The following is a 22,919-nucleotide window of genomic DNA, read 5'->3' as shown; positions in this document are numbered from 1 at the left end:
TTCACAAGGTTGGCACACACTGTTTGTGGTATGTTGGCCCATCCCTCCATGCACATCTCCTCTAGAGCAGTGATGTTTTGGGCCTGTTGATGGGCAACATGGACTTTCAACTCTCTCCAAAGCTTTTCTATGGGGTTGAGATCTGGAGACTGGCTAGGCCACTCCAGGACCTTCATATGCTTTTTATGAAGCCACTGTTTCGTTGCCATGGCGGTGTGCTTGGGATCATTATCATGCTGAAAGACCCATCCACGTTTCATCTTCAATGCCCTTGCTGATGGAAGGTAGTTTGCACTCAAAATTTCATGATACATGGCCCCATCCATTCTTTCATGTACACGGATCAGTTGTCCTGGTCCCTTTGCAGAGAAACAGCCCCAAAGCATGATGTTGCCATCCCCATGCTTCACAGTAGGTATGGTGTTCTTTGGATGCAACTCAGCATTCTGTCTCCTCCAAACATGAAGAGTTTTTTTTCTACTAAACAGTTCTACTTTGCTTTCATCAGACCATATGACATTCTCCCAATAATCTTCTAGATAATCCAAATGTTCTCTAGCAAACTTCAGACAGGCCCGGACATGTACTGGCTTAAGCAGGGGGACAAGTCTGGCACTGCAGGATCTGAGTCCCTGGCGGCATAGTGTGTTACTGATGGTAGCTAGTGATGGGCAAGTACCAAAATGCTCGAGTGCTCATTGCTCAGGTCGAGCAAATTGGAATACTCAGGTGCTCGACCCGAGTAACGAGCCCAATGTAAGTCTATGGGAAACCCAAGTATTTTTAACGCAATCCACCCGGGGGTCCTTTTAAGGTCTAAAAACATCTGAAAATGATGGAAACACTGCTCAAATGACATGGGAACATCATGGGATTACAGCTGACTCCTAGGTCCCAGCTGTAAGCAATGTTGTCAGAGTTTCACACCATTTTTGAAGGTGCACCAAAAAACATACAAAAACTAAACCAAAATGGATTTTGCTGGGAAATATATTAAGGTACATCCTTTCCAGGGTAATGACTTGTATATAAGGCAAAATAATTAACCCCAGACCGAAATGTTCCTCCACCACTTTTGCTATGTTCATACGCAGAGTTTTTGATGCGTTTTTCAACTTTAACATTGCTTTCAACAAATACAAATGCATTCACTGTGAAATGTCATTCTAACATTTAACAACCCTAGCTGGCCATGCGGTGCGTGACACATAAGGAGACACATCTTGTTTCATTTCTGAAGGAGGGACTCTTAAAGTCACAAAGCCTATTTTTAGAGGGACATCAGGCGGTATTATTATTCATTAAAGGGCCATTATTAAACTGTGGGTCTCCTATGCTGTTATTGCCTATGCAGTGAGTGGCTGGACTGCCATGAATTACGACACACCCCAATACCCCTTTCATAATAGGTACAGGAGGGCCTCCTGAAAAAATGTTGCATTGAATGCAAGGCCTGCCCTGCTATGAAGTCATATGCACCCCAATAAGCCTTTGAACCCAGATACTGGAAGGCCACAGTCACACACTTCCCAGTCACAGTCCTGCCATACAGTTACCTTATGCATTGAATGCAAGGGCCGCCTTGACCCAAATTTGCACGTACCGCAATCCCCCCTTGGAAGAACCATGGAGGAAGGCCTCCTAAAAAAAATTGTCCCATTGCAAAAGAGCTGGTCTCCTAGACCCGTAATGACCATACACTAAGTGTATGTGCTGACAAACTTTTCCCCATGGGGGTACATTTAAAAAAAATAATTTATGGGGATCATAGACACCCTTGCCAAAAATTGGACTGGCTGTAGCAGCACGGAGCATGTTAACCCTGGTGATCTAGTGGTGGTTGATGATGAAACGTTCAGGAAGGCCTCATTAAAAACTAGGCCCAATTTAAAGGAGCGTGTCTCCTAGACTTGTAATGCCCATGCACTAAGTGCATGGGCTGACAAACATTTCCCCCTGGGTGAGTAAAATTGTTACAAATATTTTATGGGCATCATAGACACCCTTGCCAAAAATTGGACTGGCTGAGGCAGCACAGAACCCGTTAACCCTGGTGATCTAGTGGCAGAGAATGAGGAGACATAATGAATGACCAATCATACAGAAATAAAAAAAATGAATAAAGGATGTGAATCCACCTATGAAAGAAAATGACAAAAGGGAGGGGCGAACACAGGTTCATATATATGAAGCCAGAATGTGTCCAATGAGATATGTTGGTCCCCAGCAACAGCTCAGAGACAGGGATCTAAATAAAAATATAATATAATAGTATTTCAATATTTTTAGATTGGAGAGGTATACACTAGGTCATAAGACGATGGTCCAGAGATAGGAAAAATGGAAAGACAGTGTAGAATACATGGTGATGGTGGTGGCTAATAGACTGGAAGCATTATCCGCTATCCAACCAATAACCATTTCACACCACTCTGGCTTCAATAGTGGTGTGCTGCGGTCCCCTAAAAACTGGGACAGGAAGGTCAAGCGCAAACATGTGGGTCTTTGTTGTGGCCTCTGCATGCACCATCATGTCCACTTCCCCGTCCCTTGCCCCTTGCCTTGCCTATTTTAAATGGACTACTGAAATATTTGAAAAGCTCAATACAAATGGATTTATTTGGAGAATAATTATATGTGATCAGTATGCCTAAAAAGCAAGTAGTTGGAGACCACAGATACACCAAGTGTCTGACAGAGATAACAGACAGTTAAAATATATATATTTTTTAAAATATTATTTAAAGAAAAAATGAGTACACCATGGCTAGCAGACAGAACAATGCAACGTATGCCTGCGAACCGAAGATTTGACACCATAGATATACCAGGCGTGTGACGGAGATAACAGACTGTATAATTTTTTAAAAAAAAAAACAATAAGTACTGAGTAGACCAAGGCTAGCAGACAGAACAATGCAACATATTCCTGCAAAGCACGGATTTTGACACCACTGATACACCAGGCCTCAGCCAGATATAACATACTGATTAAAATGTGGTCTTGATTTTCTTTGGCAGCCCCCCCCCCAAAAAAAAAATAAAATTGGAGTACTAAAATTTTAAGATATTTAGCTCAATGATATGCGATGCGTGTGGCGTACAACTCACAGTGATAAATATAACAACTGTAGCTAAATATTTTTGGGCCAGCTACAGATTTTTGGGGCAGCAGAATGGTGTCCAAAAATGTTTTAAGACACTACAAAATATTAGATAGTACCAAAAAAAAGGACAGATTTTTTGGCGCACTCACATCTGATGCCTGGGCCCCCCAAAAAATTGCTAAAAAATTATATTTTCAGCTCTTGTATTGCAATGACCTGGCTGTAGTCTGCAGCGTGACCAAGCAAATAAATGTTGAAAAAAGGGAGCCATGAATTGCTTTATAATAAAATGAACAGGCGTAACTTTAAAAAAAAATTGCCACGGATAACTGCAGCTATGTATATATAAAATACGCAACAGCAGACAGTAATGGAGCCTTTTGATGTATGCAGGGAGATCTATAGACTCACATACAGTGCCTGCAAGCCTTGTAGTGATGTGGATATGTGCACATAGACTCCCTTGCCCAACTAGCACAATTAAAAGCTAGGCCCAATGTTAAGGAGTGGGTCTCCTACACTTATAACGCCCATACACAAAATGCATGGGCTGACAAACATTTCCCCATGGGGGTACCTTTTTTAAAAATATTTTATGGATATCATAGACACCCTTGCCAAAAATTGGACTGCCTGTAGCAGCACAGAACACATTAACCCTGGCAAACACAGGTTCATAGATATGAAGCCAGAATGTGTCTAACGCATTATGTTTGTCCCTAGCAACAGCTCAGAGACAGGGATATAAATTAAAATATAATAGTATTTCAATATTTTTGTATTGTAGCGGTATACACTAGCTCATTAGACGATGGTCCAGAGATATGAAAAATGGAAAATATAAGAATAAATGAGAAGAATATACTTACATCTAATTTTTATGAAATTTTCCCCTGGGGGAGTAACATTTGTTTTGGTTTCAAATTGGTAACGGGCATCATAAAAACACCCTTGCACAAAAATTGAGTGGCTGTAGCAGCATACAACATGTTCACCATGGTGTTCTAGTGACAGAGAATAGTCAAATGTGGAGGAAGGCTTTATAAAAAAATAGGCCCATTGTAATGGAGTGGGTCTCCTAGACTTGTAATGCCCATACACGAAGTACATGTGCTGACAAACATTTCCCCATGGGGGGGTACATTTTTTAAAAATATACTATGGGCATCATAGACACCCTTGCCAAAAATTGGACTGCCATAGCAGCACAGAACACGTTAACCCTGGTGATCTAGTGGTGGAGAATGAGGAGACATTGATGAAGTCCTCATTAAAAATTAGGCCCAATGTAAAGGAGTGTGTCTCCTAGACTTGTAATGCCCATAAACATAGTACATGGGCTGACAAACAATTCCCCATGGAGGATACATTTTTACAAAATATATTATGGGCATCATAGACTGTCACCCTTGCCCAAAATTGGACTGCCTGTAGCAGCACAGAACATGTTAACCCTGGTGATCTAGTGACAGAGAATAAGGAGACATTGATGACGGCCTCATTAAAAACTAGGCCCAATGTAAAGGAGTGGGTCTCCTAGACTTGTAATGCTCATACACGCAGTGCATGGGCTGACAAACATTTCCCCATAGGGGATACATTTTTTACAAATATACTATGGGCATCATAGACACCCTTGCCAAAAATTGGACTGCCATAGCAGCACAGAACACGTTAACCCTGGTGATCTAACGGTGGAGAATGAGGAGATATTCATGAAGGCCTCATTAAAAACTAGGCCCAATGTAAAGGAGTGTGTCTCCTAGACTTGTAATGCCCATAAACATAGTGCATGGGCTGACAAACATTTCCCCATGGAGGATACATTTTGTTAAAATATACTATGGGCATCATAGACAGTCACCCTTGCCCAAAATTGGACTGCCTGTAGCAGCCCAGAACACATTAACCCTGGGGATATAGTGGTGGAGAATGAGACGTAAAGATAAATTTTACTGAAATCAAACAACTAAATAAAAGATGTGAACCCACCTATGAAAGTGAATAACAAAAGGGAGGGGTGAACACAGGTTCATAGATATGAATCCAGAATGTGTCCAACGAGATATGTTGGTCCCTAGCAACAGCTCAGAGACAGGGATATAAATAAAAATTAAATATAATAGTATTTCAATATTTTTCTATTGTGGAGGTCTACACTAGGTCATAAGAGGATGGTCCAGAGATAGTAAAACTGGAAAATATAAGAATAAATGGGAAGAATATACGTACATCTCATTTTGATGACAGTTCCCCTTGGGGGAGTAGCATTTGTTTTGGTTTCTAATTAGTAACGAGCATCATAAAAATACCCTTGCACTAAAATTGAGTGACTTTTGCATCATGGAATACTTTCCCCCCCGGGTGTTGTACTGGTTGTGGATGATGAGGATTAGGATAAGGAGGAGGATAACACCAAACAGACCAAATCAGGAAGCGGATACCCATGAGTGGTTGGAAAGAGATGTATGAGAATACACCTCCACAAAAAAGACAATGTATTTGAGGTTATATTTCGCTGTTTTCATTCGGTGGTGTACAGAAGTCTAGCCCAATCCAGCCCTTGTTCATTTTTATAAGAGTCAGTCTGTCAGCATTGTCAGTTGACAGGCGGATGCACTTATCTGTTATAATTCCACCAGCAGCACTAAAAACCCACTCTGACAGAACGCTAGCAGCAGGGCAGGCCAGGACCTCCAAGGCGTAGCGAGACAGTTCTTGCCACGTTTCCAGCTTGGATACCCAATAATTAAAAGGCACAGAGGAATCACGGAGGACGTTTGTACGATCTGCAAGGTACTCCCTCAGCATTTTCCCAAACATTGCACTTCTTGTGCAGGCACCATGGGAGGGTCTGAAAAATCTGTCCCAGAATTTCGCCATTGTTCCCCTGCCTGAGCTGGATTGTACTTCTGTCTATCTCACTTGGACTCCTTGGTTGTACACAATCTCTGACGTCTGCTGCCAGCGTTCTCACATGGGAATTTTTTCAGTAATTCCGCTACAAGGACCCTCTGGTACAGCAACATTTTTGTACACCTGTCTGCCTCTGGAAGAAAGGATTGAAGGATTGAGTTCTTCTTGTAGTGTGGGTCTAGATATGTCACCAACCAGTAATGAGTGCCACCAAAATTTTTAATAATGCGAGTGTCACGAGAAACACAGCGCAGCATAAAGTCATCCATGCGTATCAGACTGCTAACAGGCAAGACTTCCGCGTCCTCACCAACAGGACCAGTGTCCATGCTGTCCTCCTCCTCATCCTCCTCCTCCTCTCTGTCCTCAGGCCATCCACACTGAACAGACAGTATCACAGCTGTGCTTGTAGTACCATCTATAGCGCATGAAACTAGCTCCTTTTCTTCCTCCTCCTCCTCATTGTCTAACAATCCACGTTGCGATGACATGAGGCTGGGCTGAGTGTAATCACCCTGTATGGTTCCTTGCTTCATATCCTCATGCTCTGCCTGCAATGCATCCTCTTTAATTGTGAGCAGAGAGGTTTTCAGAATGCTGAGAAGCGGGATGGGGACGCTAATTATGGCATCATCACCGCTCACTATCTTGGTGCAGTCCTCAAAGTTCTGAAGGTTGGTACATACAGTATGTCTGACATCCATGTCCACTCCTGAGGTCTTATGTGTGGAGTCTGAACTGAATATCGATGGCCTTGTTGATGCTGGTAGTCAACAACTGCCCTCTTCTGCTCACAAATCCTTTCCAACATATGCAGTCCAAAAGTTCCTGACGTAAGGACCTGAACCAATAAGAACAGGGTGCACACTAATTAGCCGCTGGCAGCCTGGGGTCATTCCCTTACTCCACCATTGTAAGTAACTGGCATTTTTCCATAAGCACATAGCACTTTTTGGCCCTTCGGTCATTGTCTGGCACCTTATGTACTCTTAATGGTGGTTTAACTCTTGCACATAGCACTTATATATAAATTTTTGGTTCACTTTGATATTTGAGAGTGGATTGTTTGGGGTTTTTTTGTGATATCCTTATATCACTGGCACAAATTGATTTTTTTACACATAACTTTTTTATATATATATTTTTAGTGTGTATATTGGGTTAATGTGCCATACATGATGAGGATTTGGCTTGCCCTATAAGTGTTGCGGCTTTTAGTGTGCACAATATTTATTTTTACTAATATATGTACTTTTATATTTAATCTTATATTTATATATTTTTAATTAATGTTTGTCACTATTGTCACATAATAAAATAAATTAATTAATATTATCAATATTTCCTGTCCTGTTCTTATTGGTTCAGGTCCTTACGTCAGGAACTTTTGGTTTCCATTTTCTAGTGGTTTTCACTATAAATATCGCACACGTGGTGGCTCATCAATATATATATATATATATATATTTACATATTTATATAAATTTCTTATTATTATATTTTTATATTTTTATTTTTATATTCTGGTGTCATTAACTGTGCGGTTTTACTAATTTACCAACATATGCAGTGTAGAGTTCCAACACGTGGGGACATCACACACCAGTCAGTGAGCCAGAAGACAGACGGCGTACTTTCACTAGCAGATCCGGCATCTCCGGGTAGCTTTTCAGAAAACGTTGAACCATGAGGTGAAGCACATGGGCCAGGCAATGTGTGTGTGTGAGCTCACCTTGCATCAGAGCTGTCACCAAGTTCCGGCCATTGTCACACATGACCATGCCTGGCTGTAGGTTCAGCGGTGTCATCCAAATATCTGACTGCTCTTTCAGTGCTGTCCACAACTCTTCTGCATTCTGAGGTTTATCAGCTATGCAGATTAGCTTCAGCACAGCCTGTTGCCACTTGGCTGAGGCAGTGATGCAGTGCTTCCAGCTTCTGACTTATATGTTCATTTCAGAGATGGAGGCTGAAGAGGAGGAGGAGGTGCAGAAGCTGTAAACTATGGGGGCAACCCTGATTGACATAGAGCCTCCAATCCTTGGCATGGGGAGGATGTCTTACATCCCAAGGTGTCACTGGGTCCCGGCTTCCACTATGTTAACCCAGTGTGCCATCAGTGAGATGTTCCGTCCCTGGCCACAAGCACTTGTCCAAGTGTCCGTGATTAGGTGGACTTTCCCAGTAGCAGCATTGTTGAGGGCGCGGGTAATGTTGTGGGACACATGCTGGTGTAATGCCGGTACAGCACACCTGGAGAAATAGTGATGACTGGGGACCAAGTACCTTGGGACGGCCGCCCTCATCAGGTTGCAGAAAGCTTCCATCTCAATGAGCCTAAAAGGCAACATTTTGATCGCAATCAGATGAGAAATATTTGAATTAAGTACTGTGGGGCATTGGCTGGGTATTTCCGCTTGCGTTCCAATGACTGGGGTATAGACAACTGAAGGCTGAGCTGGGACAAGGACGTGGACAGGCTTGATGATGGTGCTCTTTGACTGTGGGCAATAACAGATGCAGGGCCCGAGGCATCTTCACAGGCACGGTGAACTGGGGATTGGCTTCTATGCAAAACAGTGGAAGAAGCAGTGTTGTCACCTACAGACAGTGTTCCTGGAGAAGGGGTTCGGCCCACAAAGTTGGGTGCTTTGCTGCCATGTGCCTAATCATGCTGGTGGTGGTCAGACTGGTAGTTTTGCTACCCTTGCTGATGTGGGCATGGCAAGTGCTGCAAATGGCCTGTTTGGGGTTATCGGCAGAGTCTTTAAAAAATAACCAGACTCGGGAAGATCTAACAGTTGGAATTATTATTTTTATTATTATTATTATTTATTTATATAGCACCATTGATTCCATGGTGCTGTACATGAAAGGGGTTACATACAAGTTACAGATATCACTTACAGTAAACAAACTAACAATGACAGACTGATACAGAGGGGCGAGGACCCTGCCCTTGCGGGCTTACATTCTACAGGGTTATGGGGAAGGAGACAATAGGTTGAGGGTTGCTGCAGCTCCGGTGTTGGTGAGGCGGTAGCTTCGGTAGTGATGAGGAGGCAGCGGGGTCAGTGCAGGCTGTAGGCTTTCCTGAAAAGATGGGTTTTCAGGTTCTGTCTGAAGGATCCGAATGTGGTTGATAGTCGGACGTGTTGGGGCAAAGAATTCCAGAGGATGAGGAATGGCAACTTCCATCATGTTGGTGTTCATGGGGAACGGATGCACACCTTCTGTCTGTGGCCACCACACTGCTTCTTCCTGCCTGTTGGGGTGACATGCCTCCTTCCCCATGTATGCTGCTGTCCTCGCTCGGCATGTCCTCCTGAAAAGTTGGTTCTGTCACTATATCATCCACCACCTCGTCTTCCACATCCGCACCCTGCTCCTCCTCCTGACTTTCTGGCAATTGTGTCTCATCATCGTCCACCTCATGTGACACTTTCCTTACCATTGCCTTCGTGTGACTGTGGATGTTCAAATGTTTGGGCATCGCTATATGCAATCTCATCTGGCCCCACTTCAAGTTGATCGGCTGAGAGTCCGGAATCTTTAAAGGGAAAATTGAACAGCTCTTCGGTGTGTCCAAGTGTGGGGTCAGTTGACTCAGGGCACTCGGCATGGTGGGAAGAAGGAGGATCATGGTGAGTAAAATCCTGTCCAGAATCACGGCTACTCAGACTTGACCATGCGGAAGACATGGTGGTGGTGGCTAAGTGACTGGAAGCATTATCTGCTATCCAACCAACAACTGTTTCACACTGCTCTTGCTTCAATAGTGGTGTGCTGCGGTCCCCTAGAAACTGTGACAGGAAGGTCGAGCACGAAGATGTGGGTCTTTGCTGTGGCCCACTTTCAGCTTGGCCACGGCCTCGTTCTCTGCATGCACAATCAGCATCACGTCCACTTCCACGTCCCTTGCCCCTTGCCTTGCCCATTTTAAATGGACTACTGAAATATTTGAAAAGCTCAATCCAAATCAATTTATTTGGAGAAAAATTATATGTGATCAGTATGCCTGCAAAGCCAAGATTTTTCCACCACAGATACACCAGGCCTCAGCCTGAGATAACAGACTGTATAAAACATTTTTATGTTTTTTGTGAATTTTTGAAAACAATGAAAAATGAATAGAACAAAGCTAGCAGACAGAACTATGCAACGTATGCCTGCGAATAAAAGATTTTTCCACCACAGATACACCAGCCCTCAGCCTGAGATAACAGACTGTATAAAAATGTATGCTTTTTGTGAATTTTTGAAAACAACAAAAAATGAGTAGAACAAGGCCTCAGCCTGAGATAACAGACTATGAAAAAATTTTTATGTTTGTTGGTAATTTTTGAAAACAATAAAAAAATGAGTAGAACAAGGCTAGCAGACAGAACTATGCAATGTATGCCTGTGAATAAAAGATTTTTCCACCACAGATAAACCAGGCCTCAGCCTGAGATAACAGACTGTATAAAAATGTATGCTTTTTGTGAATTTTTGAAAACAACAAAAAATGAGTAGAACAAGGCCTCAGCCTGAGATAACAGACTGATCTAAATGTGGCCTTGATTTTTTTGGGCACACCAAAATTGTGTCAACAAGTTGGTTATGACACACAAAAAAAGGAGTACTAAAATTGAAAGATATTTTGCGCAATGATATGCGATGCGTGTGGTGTAAAACTCAGTGATAAATCTAAGAACTGTAGCTAAATATTTTTGGGCTAGCAAAATGGTGTCCAAAAATGTTATAAGACACTACAAAATATTAGATAGTACCAAAAAGGTATATATTAAATAGCCTTTGGAGGTATGCAGTGAGATCTATATACTCACATACAGTGCCTGCAGGCCTTGCACTGATGTGGATATGTGCACATAGACTCCCCTGCCTACCAAGCGCTTGAATCTCAGGGCCCCCGAATTAGCCTTAAAAAGGACTGTTGGTTTCTCAGGATTTGTGGACTGAACACTAGCAGACCCACACTAATTATTGAAAAGACGATTCTGACCCTATCTTGGAAGCAGCTCTCCCTACACTACCTAAGTCCAGAGCAGAATGCGGTGAGCAGGGCGGCGCCAAGTCTGTTATAGACCTGATGACGCTGAACGGCCAGCCAATCACTGTAATACCACAACAAAGATGGCTGCGGCATTACAGTGCATTGCAGCTAATCCCTGCCTTGTCATTAGCGCTCTAAAGAGCACCAGAATTGCAGGGTGGAAATCCAAGCTCCTGCCGAATAATGGCGGAAATACTCGGTGCTCTCCGACTACACCGAAGCACAGTGATACTTGGGCGAGTACCAAGTAGTAGCGAGCACGTTCGCTCATCACTAATGGTAGCCTTTGTTACAGTGATCCCAGGTCTATGCAGGTCATTCACTAGGTCCCCCCGTATGCTTATGGGATTTTTGCTCACCATTCTTGTGATCATTTTGACCCTACGGGGTGAGATCTTGCATGGAGCCCCAGATCGAGGAAGATTATCAGTGGTCTTGAATGTCTTCCATTTTCTTATTATTGCTCCCACAGTTGATTTCATCACACCAAACTGTTTGCCTATTGCAGATTCAGTCTTCCCAGCCTGGTGCAGGGCTACAATTTTGTTTATTGTGTCCTTTGACAGCTCTTTGGTCTTCACCATAGTGGAGTTTGGAGTGTGACTGTTTGAGGTGTCTTTTTTACTGATAACAGTTGAAACAGGTGCCATTACTACAGGTAATGAGTGGAGGACAGAGGAGCCTCTTAAACTAGAAGTTACAGGTCTGTGAGAGCCAGAAATCTTGCATGTTTTTGGTGACCAAATACGTATTTTCCACCATAATATGCTAAATAAATCTTGCCAAATCAGACAAGGTGATTTTCTGGATTTGTTTTCTCAATTTTGACTCTCATAGTTGTGGTCTACCTATGATATCAATTACAGGCCTCTATCATCTTTTTAAGTGGAAGAACTTGCACAATTAGTGGATGACTAAATACTTTTTTCCCCCACTGTAATGTCACTTGTGATCTCTGTATTATTTGTACACTGATACTATAGACAGAGCAAGTGAGTATAATGTCACTGGTGAGTCAGTGTGTTACCTGTACGGTACGGTAATATTAGTATTGTGTTTTTTTATTAATGATCAGTATTGTAGTATTTAGTCACTATGTGGTGGTAATATATGATGTGGTCATTGTGTGGCGGTATTTGTTACTTGTATGTGGCACTATTTGGTCACTAAGTGGTGGTAAAATGTGGTCTGGTCACACTATGACAGTATTTGTCCCTTGTATGTAGCATTATTTGGTAACTATGTGGTCTGGTCATGGTGTGACCATATTTATCCCTTGTATGTGGTATTATTTGGTCAATATGTGGTGGCAATATCAGGTCTGATCATGGTTTGGCTGTATGTGTTCCTTGTATGTCGAATTATTCGATCACTATGTGGTGGCGATATTTAGTGTGGTAATGGTATGGCAGTATCTGTTCATTGTATGTAACATAGTTATTAAGGTTGAAGGAAGACTTTAAGTCCATCTAGTTCAACCCATAGACTAACCTAACATGCCCTAACATGTTGATCCAGAGGAAGGCAAAAAAAAACCATGTGGCAAAGAGTAAGCTCCACATTGGGGAAAAAAAAATCCTTTTCGACTCCACATACGGCAATCAGACAAGTTTCCTGGATCAACGCCCTATCAAGGAATCTAGTATATATACCCTGTAACATTATACTTTTCCAGAAAGGTATCCAGTTCCCTCTTAAATTTAAGTAATGAATCACTCATTACAACATCATAAAGCAGAGAGTTCCATAGTCTCACTGCTCTTACAGTAAAGAACCTGCGTCTATTGTTATGCTTAAACCTTCTTTCCTCCAGACGTAGAGGATGCCCCCTTGTCCCCGTCTCAGGTCTATGATTAAAAAGATCATCAGAAAGGTCTTTGTACTGTCCCCTCATATATTTATACATTAAAATAAGATCCCCCCTTAGTCTTCGTTTTTCCAAACTAAATAGCCCCAAGTGTAATAACCTATCATGTTATTGCAGACCCCCCAGTCCTCTAATAACCTTGGTCGCTCTTCTCTGCACAAGCTCTAGCTCAGCTATGCCTTTCTTATACACCAGAGACCAGAACTTTGCACAGTATTCTAAGTGTGGTCGAACTAGTGACTTGTATAGAGGTAAAATTATGTTCTCCTCATGAGCATCTATGCCTCTTTTAATGCATCCCATTATTTTATTTGCCTTTGTAGCAGCTGCCTGACACTGGCCGCTGAATATGAGTTTGTCATCCACCCATACATCCAGGTCTTTTTCATTGACGGTTTTGCCCAGAGTTTTAGAATTAAGCACATAGTTATTCATCTTATTACTTCTAACCAATTGCATGACCTTACATTTATCCCCATTAAAGCTCATTTGCCATTTATCAGCCCAAGCTTCTAGTTTACATAAATCATCCTGTAATATAAAATTGTCCTCCTCTGTATTGATTACCCTGCAGAGTTTAGTGTCATCTGCAAATATTGAAATTCTACTCTGAATGCCCCCTACAAGGTCATTAATAAATATGTTAAAAAGAAGAGGGCCCAATACTGACCCCTGTGGTACCCCACTGCTAACCGCGACCCAGTCTGAGTGTGCTCCATTAATAACCACCCTTTGTTTCCTATCCCTGAGCCAGCTCTCAACCCACTTACACATATTTTCCCCTATCCCCATTATTCTCATTTTATGTATCAACCTTTTGTGGTATTATTCGGTCACTATGAGGTGGTAATATGTGATCTGGTCATGTATGGCAGTTTTTGTTCCTTGTATTTGTTATTATACAGTCACTATGTGGTGGTAATATGTGGTCTTGTCATGGTGTAGAGATATTTGTTCCTTGTATGTGGCATTATCACCATCACAAAGTGACTGAATATGTGTGGTCACTATAATATGTATAACTGTATATATTCTACTGTTACTTTATGAATATGCATGCTTATATTACTGTATGTACAGGGTGGAGCACGGTAATTTGCTTTTTTGCACTGCATGCTGTGGCGGCACTGTCGGTCGAAGAGAGGGGAGAGTGGGTGTGGCTTACAGTGGCTGATGGGAGATTTGTATTCCTCCGCCTTTCAGTTGCCATCATGCAGTGGACACGTGAGGAGAGGTCATTTTGTGTTGAAGCGTATTTTTCAAATGCCCACTCGATCATTGCAGTGCAGCGTGCTTTTCGTTTACAATTCGCTGTTCCTCCACGCGGACGTGTTCCTGGACGGCAATCAATTGTAAATTGGGTGAATGCATTCAGAACAGCAGGGAATGTGTCATGTGTACGAAGGGGACCTGAGAGAAGGATTACAACACCACGAAACATCGAGAGAGTTAGAGCAGCAGTACTGCAATCTCCGAAACGCTCTGCTCGGAAGCAATCATTTGCTCTTGGCATTTCAAGACGTTCTCTCCACCGGATTCTTCATGATGAACTGAATTTTCACCCGTATAAAATGTGCGTGGTCCAACAAGTTCACAACTTGTGAAGACATGTTAGCAACGATACCCCGTGATGCAATTGTGTTTTTTTCTGATGAGGCACATTTTCACCTCAGTGGGTGTGTAAACAAACAAAATATGCGTTACTGGAGTGAAACAAACCCCAGAGAAGTTCACGAGAGACCTCTGCATTCGGACCGCGTCACTGTGTGGTGCACCATATCATGAGTAGGCATCATTGGTCTTTACTTTTTTCAGGATAACGGTCGTGCCATAACTGTGAACTCCGAACGGTACTTGTCTATGATACAGGATTATTTTCAGCCGGCTCTTGAGGCAATGGAACTAGAGGATACATGGTTCCAACAGGATGGTGCCACTGCACACACAGCGAGGGTTACCATGAATTGTTTGAGGCAAATGTTTCCTGGACGGCTTATCTCTTTGAGGGGAGATGTGAACTGGCCAGCACGCTCACCAGATTTAGCCCCATGCGATTTTTTCCTTTGGGGTTACCTGAAGTCTAAGGTGTATATCAACCGTCCCAACACCTTGGAAGACCTAAGGAACAATATTGAAGCTGAAATTGGCAGAATACCAGTGGACATGCTTGTTAGAGTTCATAAAAACTTCAGAAAACGTATGCAGCAGTGTGTGGATAGCGAAGGTCGACATTTGCCAGATACACTATTTAAAACCATGTAATTTAAAAATTCCATTACTGTTCAGTATAATTAAAATATAAAATAAATTTTTCTAATGATCATAATTTTTTTATTTCATTCCCAAATCAGTAAATTACTGCGCTCCACCCTGTATATTCTATTAAAAAATGTATTTGCGGGAGGAAGTACGGGAGACACAGTATATCGAGTGGTAAGTGCTTTTATACAGCACATCAATGCATCAGCAACTTCAGGTTCTGGTTCATTGTTTGCGTAACTGGTAGGACCGCATTATGGGACACCGCAGTTCTGTGTATGTGACCGATTTCGGCTATAACTATTTATCTACCATTGGATTATAGCGGTAGTATCCCCTCTGATAGCCCTCCTTATTCCAGTATTTTCACCCACATTTTGCTTTAGATGCTATAGGTTATTTGCACATGTGCTATGCCTATTGTATAATAGATTAGTGCTATATTACGGCTATTGTGCATTTACTAGCATACTGCTAGATCTTAATACATAGACTGCATGTTTGTCGCCCTATGATGGTTTTTTATCTATTCTAGCAGTATCCATAGGTGCCTAGTTGTTTTTAATATAGCCTTGCCACTAATAAATTATATATTAAATTTTTCTATATACATTAGCTGTGTCTGCACCCGTTTCCCTCCCCTTGGAGGTTTTTTTAGCCCTGTTTAATATATACCTGTTTTTATATATTCTTCTCAATAAAAAATTATTTTAATTATATTTGGTATTCGGCCTCTCCACTCATTATCCTGGGCAATTGTACCCGTGGATATTTTTTGATTAATTCTATGATTGAGTGTCCCTTTGGGCAAGTAATGTTTTGATGGACTAAGAGTATTAACATATGTAATCTGAAGACAGCATGAGGGGTTAAAGCACAGATTTAAGCTCTGTCCTGTTTACCTGGAAAAAATATGGACTAATTTTTTATCAATGTTCAGTCATTGTGTCAGATTTTACCATCAGAGTTTTTCCCTTTTTTTTTCTACTGGGTATCAGAAGGTTTCTCAAGCTTCTCCTATCAGGCAAACATGGAAATAGTTCAGCACTAGGATGGATCTAAGATATCATCTGAAAGCTCTTGCATTTTTGAAGGATGCATAAACTTGTATTGGTGAGTTTGATTTATGACTTGGATTACAAGCTAACACGTCTATTTTTTTTTTTACTTTTGAGGTTCACTCAGTCCACAAAATGCTTGGTCATGTAAACAATAAGTTCCATTCATAGACAGAGCTTTTACGAAAATCCCAAACATTTGTATAGCCCTTATAGATTTGCAACAGCTGCAGAGACAAAAGTTGGAAACCACTAGTCTACATGAAAGTGTTTTGTGATCATCACATAACAGACATTTATCAAATACTAAAAACTGTATTGTATTTTAGGCACAATATAAGAAGACAAGAAATATCTTTAAAAAAAATGAATTGAGTGAAAAAATGTCTGAACAATTTATTTCCAGATGCAATGATCCGACTAAAAAAAATAAATGAAAGATCATTTGTCTGAGGTCTCACACATTTATTTACATTTAATGAATTACAGCATGAGGACAGAGAGAAATCTTTTTAATTAGAATGGAATGGGGAACCACTACTTATTCCTTCCTTGTAATCGCTTAGATTGTCCTTCGGGAAAAAATTAACTTTGATTTTTTTTTCTGTAATTAGAAAAGCTGTGAAATGCCCAAGTCATAAATTCCAACTTTACAGAATAAACGAACACAAGGAAACAATTTGTTATCATCACCCCTAGAATGAAGCAGTGAACAAAGCATTTTATCTGATAAGAAATGTTTAATGCTGACTACTTTTTATTTTATTACATTACATAGAAAAGTGGCTGAGAAGTATGCTCAAAAGAATTAATGTTGCCTTATATTGTCAGGCTCTCAGTTATAAATGATGATAGTGGACAAAATTGGACGTTAGTGGCAGAGTAAGAAAACAAAGATAGATATATATACACAGTATATGCATAAATATATATAAATTAAGAGACTACTAGACTGTTTCTCTCAGAAAAATTCCAAGATGACCAGACTCAAGTACAGCATCATAATCTCATCAGTTAGGGCTATGTCACACACCAGTTATTTGCACACCTATCACTTATGATAGTCTATGGGGCTGATCACATGTCAGTGACTATTTCTAGACTGAGTGGTCAAAGCAAAATTGCGGACCCATGATCGATATTGATCTGAATACTGGATCAAACTCAACTAAGTAAGTCTAAGAATGCATGACAAAAGCAGAGAGCACCTGGATGCTGTTGAGTGATGGCCATTTTTCACAGACTGTTAGGCCATGTGCACACATTGAGTATTTGGTGAGTTTTTTACCTCAGTGTTTGTAAGCCAAAACCAGGAGTGGAACAATCAGAGAAAAAGTTTAGTAGAAACACGTCACCACTTTGGATTACAAATACCGATGTAAATTACTGACCAAATACTGAACGTGTGAACGTGGTGTAACAGAGAAGAAGGTGGAGAAACTTTTTTTTTTTCACAAGCAAGAAAGACTGATGTAGATCAGACCAAACTCAGATGAGATTCGAGTGACACTGATGAAAATCTGGTGAAACTCTGATGTAAAACGCTAATGAACTCAGTCACTTTTTCTCGTACATGAAAAAAACTGACATCTGAATGAGACCATATTGTTTATTTTATCTAATTTTAATGGTGAAGAACTGCGGATGTTCAACCTAGTCCCATCAAAAATGGGACTAACCTCACATTATATTCTGAGCAGTGATGAGCAAGTATACTCATTACTTGAGATTTCCTGAGCATGCTCGGGTGGTCTCTGAGTATTTTGGCGTGCTAAATGATTTAGTTTATGTCGACGCAGCTGCATGATTTACGGCTGCTAGACAGCTTGAATACATGTGAGGAAGGCCTGTTTGTTAGGCAACTTTCACACTAGCTTCGTGCACTGCACGTCGCAATGCATCATTGTGGATAAAAAACGCATCCTGCAAAGTTGCCCGCAGGATGCGTTTTTTCTCCATAGACTTTTATTAGCGACGCACTGCGACGCAGTGCCACACGTCGCAACCGTCGTGCGACGGTTGTGCCGTGTTTTGGCGCACCGCCGCCACAAAAAACGTTGCATGTAAAGTATTTTTGTGCGTCAAGACCGCCATTTTCGACAGCGCATGTGTGGCCGAAACTCCACCCCCTCCTCCCCGGACCTTACAATGAAGCAGCGGAAGCGTCTTAAGACTGCTTCCGCTGCCAACGTCGGGCATTTTTTGCACAGTATGCATCGGTACGTCGGGCCGACGCAGCGCCACTGCCCCGTACAGACGCTAGTGTGAAAGCAGCCTTAGTGAATCCCCACATGTATTCAAGCTGTCTAGCAGCCGCAAATCATGCAGCATAAACTAAATCTCCGAGCACGCCGAAATACTCGGAGACCACCCGAGCATGCTCGGGAAATCTCGAGTAACGAGTACAACCCCTGGCAAAAATTATGGAATCACTAGCCTTGGAGGATGTTCATTCATTTGTTTAATTTTGTATAAAAAAAGCAGATCACAGACATGGCACAAAACTAAAGTCATTTCAAATGGCAACTTTTTGGCTTTATGAAACACTGAAAGAAATCAAGAACAAAAAATGTGGTAGTCAGTAATGGTTACTTTTTTAACCAAGCATAGGGGAAAAATTATGGAATCACTCAATTCTCAGGAAAAAATTATGGAATCACCCTGTAAATTTTCATATCCAAAAATAACACCTGCATCAAATTAGATCTGCTTGTTAGTCTGTATCTAAAAAGGAGTGATCACACCTTGGAGAGCTGTTGCGCCAAGTGGACTGACATGAATCATGGCTCCAACACGAGAGATGTCAATTGAAACAAAGGAGAGGATTATCAAATTCTTAAAAGAGGGTAAATCATCACACAATGTTGCAAAAAGATGTTGGTTGTTCACAGTCCGCTGTGTCTAAAATCTGGATCAAATGCAAACAACATGGGAAGGTTGTTAAAGGCAAACATACTGGTAGACCAAGGAAGACATCAAAGCATCAAGACCAGAAACTTAAAGTAATATGTCTCCAAAACAGGAAATGCACAACAAAACAAATGAGGAACGAATGGGTGGAAACTGGAGTCAATGTCTGTGACCAAACTGTAAGAAACCACCTAAAGGAAATTAAATTTACATACAGAAAAGCTAAACGAAAACCATCATTAACACCTAAACAGAAAAAAAGAAGGTTACAATGGGCTAAGGAAAAGCAATAGTGGACTGTGGATGATTGGATGAAATTCATATTCAGTGATGAATCACGAATCTAAATTGGGCGTGATGATGCTGGAACTTTTGTTTGTTGCCGTTCGAATGAGAATTATAAAGATGACTGCCTGAAAAAACAGCAAAAAGGTAGAGATGTTTACCTGCCTAGGCCTCCAAACAAATGCACAGGATGCAGTTGACCCATGTGGTTAAGATGGCGGCAAAAAAGGCGCAGAATTGCCGATGAGGCAACCACTCACAACCTACCAAACTAATGGAGGGGGTGGCTGCTTGGCATATTACTGCACATAAAAGACTTGTATGTGGCGCTGTTCACACAGTGAAGATGCACAGCATCCAGGACATCCCCAGGACTCGTAAGCATGGGGACCCGTGACGTGGGTTACGAGCTTGCGCATTTTGGCCAAAATATAAACTAATACCTCACATATTTTTTTATATGTGTTTTTTGCACTTTTTTCAGGGTGCAGTTGGGCCCATTTTGTCTTGTAAACTGTGGTGTCTGTTTACATGGGGTGCATTTGGATAGCGCTGGGCAGCCCGCCTGATCTAATAGAAGGGTGTCACTACTAGACTGTTAACCTGGATGCTGTGCACAGCGCCACATACAAGTCTTTTATGTGCAGTAATATGCCAAGCAGCCACCACCTCCATTAGTTTGGTAGGTTGTGAGTGGTTGCCTCATCGATAATTCTGCACCTGTGTTGCCGCCATCTTAACCACATGGGTCCACTGCATCCTGTTGTGCATTTGTTTGGAGGCCTAGACAGGTAAACATCTCTGCCTTTTTGCTGTTTTTTCTGTATTTTTGGAGGATCTCTGAATTTTCTTTTTGTGCTATTGCTGTTTAGAAAGATGACTGCCTGAAGAGAACATGCAAATTTCCACAGTCATTGATGATATGGGGCTGCATGTCAGGTAAAGGCACCGGGGAGATGGCTGTCATTACATCTTCCATAAATGCACAAGTTTATGTTGATATTTTGGACACTTTTCTTATCCCATCAATTGAAAGGATGTTTGAGGATGATGAAATAATTATTCAAGATGATAATGCTTCCTGCCATAGAGCAAAAACTGTGAAAACATTCCTTGAAAAAAGACACATAAGGTGAATGTCATGGCCTGCAAATAGTCCGGATCTCAATCCAATTGAGAAGTTGGTGGAAGTTGAAGAAAATGGTCCATGACAAGGCTCCAACCTGCAAAGCTGATCTGGCAACAGGAATCAGAGAAAGTTGGAGCCAGATTGATGAAGAGTACTGTTTGACACTCATTAAGTCCATGCCTCAGAGACTGCAAGCTGTTATAAAAGCCAGAGGTGGTGCAACAAAATACTAGTGATGTTTTGGAGTTTTTTTTGTTTGTTTGTTTGTTTTTCATGATTCCATAATTTTTTCTTCAGAATTGAGTGATTCCATAATTTCCCCCTATGCTTGGTTAAAAAAAAGTAACTATTAGTGACTGCCATATTTTTTGTTCTTGATTTCTTTTAGGCTGTGTGCACACGTTCAGGATTTTTCGCATTTTTTTTCTCTTTTTGCTTAAAAAATGCTTAAAAAACGCATACATATGCATCCTATCATTTATAATGCATTCCGCAAATTTTGTACATATGTTGCGTTGTTTTTCCGCAAAAAAAAAAACTCATCGAGGTAAAAAACGCAGCATGTTCATTAATTTTGCAGATTTTTTGCGGATTTCCCACTATATTATTACATTAGGAAATCTCCGGGAAAAAAAACGAGCAAAAAACGCAAAAAAAACGCATGTGGATTTCTTGCAGAAAATGTCCGGTTTTCTTCAGGAAATTTCTGCAAGAAATCCTGACGTGTGCACATAGCCTTAGTGTTTCTTAAAGCCAGAAAGTTGCCATTTGAAATTAATTTTTGTGATATGTCTGTGATCTGCTTTTTTTCTACAAAATTAAACAACTGAATGAACATCCTCTAAGGCCGGTGATTCCATAATTTTTGCCAGGGTTGTATACTCGCTCATCACTAATTCTGAGATAATATTCCCTTATTTACTGAAATATAACTGTTACATTAAAAGCATCAATAAATAACTAGCTAAAATCCTAAAATAACTACATGAGAAGTCAGGCTGTGATTTTATCTTTAACCCCTTCATGACCGAAGCTTTTTTCGGTTTGGCGTTTTCGTTTTTCGCTCCCCTTCTTTCCAGAGCCATAACTTTTTTATTTTTCCGTCAATATGGCCATATGATGGCTTATTTTTTGCAGGACGAGTTGTACTTTTAAAAAACATCATTGGTTTTAGCATGTCATGTACTTGAAAATGGGAAAAAAAATTCTAATTGCAGCAAAATTGCAAAAAAAGTGCAATCCCACACTTATGTTTGGCTTTTTTACTAGGTTCACTAAATGCTAAAACTGACCTGCCATTATGATTCTCCAGGTCATTACGAGTTTATAGAGACCAAACATGTCTAGGTTATTTTTTATCTAAGTGGTGAAAAACAATTCCAAATTTTGCTAACAACAAAAAAAAAATGCTCAATTTTCCAACACCCATAGCGTCTCCTTTTTCGTGATCTGAGGTTGGGTGAGAGCTTACTTTTTGCGCACCTAACTGATGTTTTTAATGATACCATTTTGGCTCAGATACGCTCTTTTAATCGCCCGTTATTGCGTTTTGATTTTTTTCTCGCTATGCCGTTTAGCGATCAGGTTAATCCTTTTTTTATTGATAGATCGGGCGATTCTGAAAGCAGCGGTACCAAATATGTGTACGTTTGATTTTATTTTTATTGTTTTATTTTGAAGGGGGCGAAAGGGGGGTGATTAGAACTTTTATGTTTTTTTATTTTTTTCGTATTTTTATACACTTTTTTTTTTTTACTTTTGGCATGCTTCAATAGTATCCACGGAAGGCTAGAAGCTGCCACAACTTGATCACCTCTGCTCAGATTGCCCTTAAGTAGTAGAATTACAGCATTGTTATGAGCGTCGACGACAGGGTGGCACTCATAGCAATCTGGCAAAAACAACCATAGAGGTCTCAAGCAGACCTCTGGTTGTTATGCCGATGCACCGTTGACCCCCCGATCATGTGACGGGGGTCAGCGGTTTGAGTATTTCCGACCCGATGGCCAAAAGAGCGCCTTAAATGCCGCTGTCAGAGTTTGAAAACAGCTGAAATGTCGCGACTTTGAGGTGGGCTAACCGCCGGAGCCCACCTCAAAGCGGGGCTTCTGACGTCGGACATACCATCCCATCTCACATCAGAAAGGGGTTAATGTAATGTCTGTTATACAAAGCTGAAGTTGGTTTCTTATTCGTCCAGTTTCTTATTAGGCGCTGACGTTGGTTTCTTATTCGTCAATTACTTATTTGGCAATTTTTTCTTTTCTGTTTTTTATAGGTTTAATAACATACAATGCAGTGAGGTGCCCTGATGTGAATATACTTAAAACCA

The sequence above is a fragment of the Ranitomeya variabilis genome, chromosome 1 (genome assembly GCF_051348905.1).
Source record: "Ranitomeya variabilis isolate aRanVar5 chromosome 1, aRanVar5.hap1, whole genome shotgun sequence".
Taxonomy (NCBI): Eukaryota; Metazoa; Chordata; class Amphibia; order Anura; family Dendrobatidae; genus Ranitomeya; species Ranitomeya variabilis.
The sequence above is the reverse complement of the archived record's forward strand: the minus strand, read 5'-3'. Positions refer to the sequence as shown.